The sequence below is a fragment of the Zea mays genome, chromosome 2 (assembly GCF_902167145.1).
Source record: "Zea mays cultivar B73 chromosome 2, Zm-B73-REFERENCE-NAM-5.0, whole genome shotgun sequence".
Lineage (NCBI taxonomy): Eukaryota > Viridiplantae > Streptophyta > Magnoliopsida > Poales > Poaceae > Zea > Zea mays.
This window is the reverse complement of record NC_050097.1, coordinates 3,104,366-3,112,135: the sequence shown is the minus strand read 5'-3', so window position 1 is coordinate 3,112,135 and position 7,770 is coordinate 3,104,366.

The following is a 7,770-nucleotide window of genomic DNA, read 5'->3' as shown; positions in this document are numbered from 1 at the left end:
TTAGGCTGAAGGGAATGAGCCTCCAAAGTCAGCCAGACTCGACAACGAGGTACTCGATGCTCCTCATACAACTACACCGTGTACAGAGGGGGCGTAGGGTAACCCGTGGAGTTAAGCACTTCCCACAAGATGGAAGGGAAGCCATCATGAGAAAGGAAGTCAGAGCTAAAACGAGTGTCTCCTCCGCTGGCGGGGGTGGGTGAATTCATCTGCGGAAGGGTATCAGATGTAAAGATTATGGTGGAAGGAAGAAAATAAAAGAGCCTGGATGGTTTGAAAAGAAGTGGGTTAGCTTAAAAAAATCACTTCTTTAATTCTTAATCCTTCAAATTTTATAATGCATGCATGCTGAAAAGAATAATGACTCCTCTCCGAAATAAAGGGTGCTCCTAAGGCATCCTTCAAGAATCTAAGTACCAGCCCACAGGGCCTACTTACTTAGCCACCTATTTCTCCCACTATCCCTAAGGCCTTTCGTCCTAGGTCTAGCGGTCTAGTCCTGACGATTCTTAGCAGTTTTCTAAGCAAGTTTTAGATTTTGAAAATTGGTATTCATGGTTTATTGTCCTTCTCTATGGTGATATTTGTTCCAATACCAGCTATGGCAGAACCGCCCGAATTATTCCAGCTTAAGTGCCTAAGTCACGCCTCAATGGCCGCAACACACTTAAATCGGAATAACTCGTCAGTCCCTCAGATCTAGTCTGATAAAGCCACTTAACCAGGATCAAATACCACAATCTCACACGAAGGTGAGTCACAACAGAAACACAATAAAACAGGAAACCTCAATTTAAGTACTAAATTATTACATAGATCAGAGTTTTTCGAGTAGCGAATAAAAGTTCACAAAATAAAATGCAGCGGATAATCGATGTCGTCGATAGCGAGGAAATGGGCAAGGCCTAGCCCACTACTCCTCCTGCTCCTCTCCCATGGAAGCAGCATCCCACTCGGCCGTCCAACCCGGTGGCAGGGTGGTAGGCCAAGTCACACCATCAACCATATCCTGCAACATACCTGCAAAATTATGCCACAAGCAAGGCTGAGTATACTAATACTCAGCTAGACTTACCCGGTGTGAGGAAACTACTCCTCTACCTCTAGACCATGCAACTGTTTGGCTGAGGGGTTTGGTTTGCCAAAAGCACTAGCTGTATCTAAAATCAAGTTTTAGCTTTTCAATTTCTAGCATCATTAGCTTTACTAAGTTTGCTCCTTCTAAGCATACATGGTAGCAAGCATTTAGTACAATCAACAAATTATCTCATGTAACCTTCTTTCACTTCTTACTCAATGTAGTACAAGGGGTCAAGTAGTCTCATTAGCTGCGAGAAGCAGACGATTCGAATCGAATTTTTATCCTTGCAAGGTAAACCTAAACACACGATATGTCAGGGTATTCCGACCCCACACATGTCAACCGTCCCCATCGATTCCCCGTTCGCGGCCAGGGCTCACCGCCTTGGCATACAATGCTCCGCTGACCCCGGCTGCCGCCGTGCAGTGATCGCACTTGTACCCACCATAGCTAGCATGGGAGACCCAGTCTCAGGATGAGTGAGGGATAAAGCCTGCACCCGGCTTCACTCAGGTACTAGGTATACCGGTTACCATATTTCTTGACATGTGCTTAGTACGTTCAAACGCTTGACTCAGGTATCCACTCATTAATCCTTAATTCCTTTTTCCCCGTCTCATGGACAAGGCATCCTCCCTGGATCCAAGTCCATAGACCATTATAAATCCCGTTATCAAGATGAATACAATCAATTCCTGACCTCGCGTGAGTGCTAGAAAAATCACTCGACTTCTACCGAGATCCTGATTAGCAAATCAGCTACTCGACCTAGCATACTAGTATCCATCTCAAGAAGGAATCCTAAGATCATGCAACTAGAGGTTCCAAGCAACTCCTACACTTAAGTGCACATTACAATCCTACAAGCATTAAGTGTAGTAAAGTAGCATATAATAATACGGTTATGCATAAAAACCGGGGCTTGCCTTCAATAGCTGGGGCTGCGGGGAGATCCTTAGTGGCAGTCTCGGGAGCTGGCTCCTGGTCTTCCTCTTGGACAGTTCCTTGCTCGGGGATGAGCACGTACTCTCCGTCAGCTAGATTGCAGTCTAATGAATGCAACGAGTAAGATATATACATGATATGATAAGTGCTTTAGTAATTAAACTTGATGGTGAATGATTCACTTAAATTAGATAGAGTTTACTCTTGTTACTTAAAGATTCTTGTGATATATTTAGTAATTTAGATCACACTCAGTTAAATGAAGTGGTAAGTCTATCCTGGTGTTCCACTAAATTCTTTTTAAAGCCTTAGTGAGAATTAATAATATTTCTAGTTGAACTTATTGGAGCGAGGTTTATTATCCTTCTTTCCTCTTCTATTTCCTTTATACTTTTAAAATGGGTTTGAACTACAAGTTATATTAATAAATTTCCAAAAAATTTGAAAACATTACAGTGGCTTCTTACTGGTGTATGAGTCTCTGTCTCAAAATTTGGGGTTTAAAAAGTAAGTAGTTCTCTCTGGATAAAATTATTAAATATTAGGGCAGAAGGGGTGGTTTAAACTACAACTACCATTTAATAGAAGGTTATTGCTTAAGACATATTTTTTCTGGCATCTAGATGTTATAACATGACTTTGCATAAATTTCTAGCCATTAATACTTACCAGTTATTTTATTATGATTTTCCAAGGTTTCTAGCCAAAGGGGTGCTTTCTACTACAACTATATTTGAAAAATATCAAACAACAGATTTCTGATTTTTCCTAGCTTCTATTGTGTGCAAGAGCAATCATTCTGAAGTGTTGCATCTTTTTGCTTAAGGGGAAAGGTGGTAGGAATTATTTGAATTAAATGGTTTTTTATGAATTGTTGGTAATAATTATTATTCTACATCTTTCAAATGGATTTGCATTTTTCTCTGGTGGCCTATCTCATTATTGATCTAGCAAAATTTTGTTTGCCCAAAATTGCATTATTTCAGGGTTGCTCATTACTTATTTGGAATAGGACCCAATATCAAGTTTTATTTGTTTTCCTTACTTAAAATGATGGGCTGGGGTGATTATCATTTTTATAGTGGGGTTCTAGTGGTTACAAGTCCAATGGATTTTTATTAACAATTTTGGATTTATTTCCATGATTCTATTAATTGTTTTCTAGTTGGAATAATGCTAAATAAAACATTTCACTTTAAATCTATTCTGGACTAGTGGTCTTTTTATTTTACCTAGGTTCTCTGTTACTTAAGTAGGCTAGGAAAAATAATTGTTCATTATTTTCTAATGCCATTCTGATTTTCCTAAGTTTTGGGCAAAAATGGCTTTTAATAGATATCCCTACTTAAATTTTTAATACTGGAGTTTCTACTATTTTTAAACAGTGTTTAATTGAGGTTTGAACATCTACAAATTTTCTCAAGCCTAGCACAGAAGTATAAAAAATTTCTTTAATTAAATAGGGTTTGGTTAGTTTCTGTATTTAATTTCAAACTCTAAAAATTATAACAGAAAGCATGGGGTTCAGTATTTTTAATTGATAGTCCATAATATTTAGAATCCAGTAAAATTGGTTTGACAAATTTTGGTTAAGTATTTCTCAAGTTATGAATTTCCTAAGTCTTCTACTGAATAATAAAAGATTAATTCGAAATGGTTTAAATAAAAACAGTTTTGCACTGGGGTCCCTGACGAAAGTTCTTAAAAGAATTACAGACAGGTCCCCGGGGCACTATTCATTTGAGTCTACGGCTCTGCAGAAAACCCCATAGGGTTTCTGGAAATCGAACCCGCGGTCATGTCCCCAATTAAACAGTACCCGCGGCGGAGAAAAGGGCGGAGGGGCTTACCGACAGCGAGGCTGCTCCGGTGAGGTGGTCGAGGACGTAGGGGAGGTCTCGGGGATCACGGTGATGTGCGGGTCGCCGTCGGGGATGGTCGGAGTCGGCCGGTCCACGTGCGCAGGCGGAGATGCTCGTCAACGGCGAGGAATCCGGCCTACTCACGGCGCAATAGGTCAATTGAACGGGTCAGAGAGCTTCACTGGGTGCTAGGGAACACGTGGGTGCAAGAAATTTGAAAATGGCTTACCGGAGAGCTCGGACCACACGCGGCGGCGGGCGACCGAAGTCCGGCGAGGGCGATCTCGGGCTTCCGGTGAAGTTCTGTCGTGTCCGAGGACTTGGAAAGCTTCACGGGCTAATGGTGAAGCTAACCGAGGGGTTGGCGCGGCTTGGACGCGACTGGAGGGAGCTGGCCACGGCGGCCGAGGCTCGAAAAGCTTGGCGGGTGGTGGCGCGGCGTGCTCGGGGCAAATTTCGGTGATCTCTGGCTTGGGCAAGACTTGTGAGCGCGCGGGGAGGTATGGCCGAGGCTCGGGGCTGCTTTATAGGCACGGCGCGGCGCACGGGCGGCCGTGGACCGGCAAGCGCGCGCGGGCGTGCACTGGGGAGCGCGGGTGCGCGAACGGGCGTGAACCGGGGGTGTCAGCCACGGTCGAACACGTGGAACCGTTGCCTCTGCCCAAGTTCTAACGCCGATTGGGCGCAAATCTTTGTGAATTTGGGCAAGATCGCTATGAAGGATTTGTTCTCCTGACATTGCTTTGTCTTTTGTGTATGGACGTTGCACTGTTTTAGGCTAGGGACAGGGAGTTGTAGCGTCACCAAGGTGCCAGTGTCAGAAAGCCTGGTCCCGAGGTCAAACTGCGCCAAAACCGTGTCAAATGAATTTGGTTTGAGTTCAAATTTTTCCAGAGCGTGTTCAAGGAAATTTGGCACAACTTTGATATTTGGACTTCCTAGTTTTGAGTTTTGAAAAACAGAGAACGCAATTGATCTTTGGAAAGGGTTCTGAAATTCAGAATTCAGAATTCTGAATTTCCTCATGGGACCATGGTTCAAGGGCTGATTTGGGGATTTTGGAAAAACCAAATGGCCAAACTTTCTTACTATGATTTGTTAGTTATTTGGTGAACTAAAACTTTGTAATTTGTTCTTTACTAAAATTTGTATTCCCCCCCCCCAAGATTTCTCCCAATTACCCTTTATGCTTAATTTGCTCACTTAGGATTTATTAGGGTTTGAGAGTTTTCTTTCCTTAAGGTTCATGACAAGATTAAAGAGAATTTGAGGAGACTCATTATAAGTCTTTGTTCTTAATCTTTGATGTTCATTCCTTTACTAGGTTTACATGTGATAATAGGTTGGGGTTAGCTTAAGGAAGAAACCCTAGGTGACACTAGGGTGTCACAAAATTGGAGAGCGGTGTGGAGTGACGGCGAAGGATGAATAATTCAATGGAGTGGAGTGGAAGCCTTGTCTTCGCCGAAGACTCCATTTCCCTTTCAATCTATGACTTAGCATGAAATACATTTGAAAACCACATTAGTCATAGCACATGAAAGAGAGGTGATCAAAGGTACAAAAATGAGCTATGTGTGCAAAATATCAATCAAAATTCCTAGAATCAAGAATGTTTAGCTCATGCCTAAGTTTGGTAAAAGTTTTCTCATCTAATGGCTCGGTAAAGATATTGGCTAATTGTTCTTTGGTGCTAACATATGCAATATCGATATCCCCCCTTTGTTGGTGATCCCTCAAAAAGTGATACCGAATGGCTATGTGCTTAGTGCGGCTGTGCTCAACGGGATTATCCGCCATGCGGATAGCACTTTCATTATCACATAGGAGAGGAACTTTGGTTAATTTGTAACCATAATCCCTAAGGGTTTGCCTCATCCAAAGCAATTGCGCGCAACAATGGCCTGTGGTAATGTACTCGGCTTCGGCGGTAGAAAGAGCTACAGAATTTTGTTTCTTTGAAGCCCAAGACACCAGGGATCTTTCCAAGAACTGACAAGTCCCAGATGTGCTCTTCCTATCAATTTTACACCCTGCCCAATCAGCATCTGAATAACCTATTAAATCAAAAGTGGATCCCTTGGGGTACCAAAGGCCAAACTTAGGTGTATGAACTAAATATCTCAAGATTCGTTTTACGACCCTAAGGTGAACTTCCTTAGGATCGGCTTGGAATCTTGCACACATGCATACGGAAAGCATAATATCCGGTTGAGATGCACATAATTAGAGTAAAGATCCTATCATCGACCGGTATACCTTTTGATCTACGGATTTACCTCCCGTGTCGAGGTCGAGATGCCCATTGGTTCCCATGGGTGTCTTGATGGGCTTGGCATCCTTCATTCCAAACTTGGTGAGTATGTCTTGAATGTACTTCGTTTGGCTCATGAAGGTGCCCTCTTGGAGTTGCTTGACTTGAAATCCTAAGAAATACTTCAACTCCCCCATCATAGACATCTCGAATTTTTGTACCATTATCCTACTAAACTCTTCACATGTTGATTTGTTAGTAGACCCAAATATAATATCATCAACATAAACTTGGCATACAAACAAATCATTTGCAATTGTTTTAGTAAAGAGAGTAGGATCGACTTTTCTGACTTTGAAGCCATTAGCGATAAGAAAATCTCTTAGGCATTCATACCATGCTCTTGGGGCTTGCTTGAGCCCATAAAGCGCCTTAGAGAGTTTATATACATGGTTAGGGTACTCACTATCTTCAAAGCCGGGAGGTTGCTCAACATAGACCTCCTCCTTGATTGGTCCATTGAGGAAGGCACTTTTCACGTCCATTTGGTAAAGCTTAAAGCCATGGTAAGTAGCATAGGCAAATAATATACGAATTGACTCAAGCCTAGCTACGGGTGCATAGGTTTCACCGAAATCCAAACCTTCGACTTGTGAATATCCCTTGGCCACAAGTCGGGCTTTGTTCCTTGTCACCACAACATGCTCATCTTGCTTGTTGCGGAAGACCCACTTGGTTCCTACAGCATTTTGATTAGAACGTGGAACAAGATGCCATACCTCATTCCTCATGAAGTTGTTAAGTTCCTCTTGCATAGCCAACACCCAATCTGAATCCCTTAATGCGTCTTCCACCCTGTATGGCTCAATAGAAGACACAAAGGAGTAATGTTCACAAAAATGAGTGACACGAGATCGAGTGGTTACCACCTTATGAATATCGCCGAGGATGGAGTTCACGGGGTGATCTCGTTGTATCGCTTGGTGGACTCTTGGGTGTGGTGGTCTTGGACCCTCATCATCTTCCTTGTCTTGATTATTAGTATCTCTCCCTTGATCATTGTCCTCCTCTTGAGGTGGCTCCTCTTGATATTCATTTTCATCATCTTGAGCTTGATCCTCATCTTGGGTTGGTGGAGATGCTTGCATGGAGGAAGATGGTTGATCTTGTGCATGTGGAGGCTCTTCGGATTCCTTAGGACACACATCCCCAATGGACATGTTCCTTAGCGCGACACACGGAGCCTCTTCATCATCTAGCTCATCAAGATCAATTTGCTCTACTTGAGAGCCGTTAGTCTCATCAAACACAATGTCACAAGAAACTTCAACTAGTCCAGTGGACTTGTTAAAGACCCTATATGCCCTTGTGTTTGAGTCATAACCAACTAAAAAGCCTTCTACAGCCTTAGGAGCAAATTTAGATTTTCTACCTCTTTTAACAAGAATAAAACATTTGCTACCAAAGACTCTAAAATATGAAACATTGGGCTTTTTACCTGTTAGGAGTTCATATGATGTTTTCTTGAGGATTCGATGAAGGTAGAGACGGTTGATGGCGTAGCAAGCGGTGTTGATTGTGAAAGGATCACGATGCCCAAGAGGGGGGGTGAATTGGGCTTTTCTAAA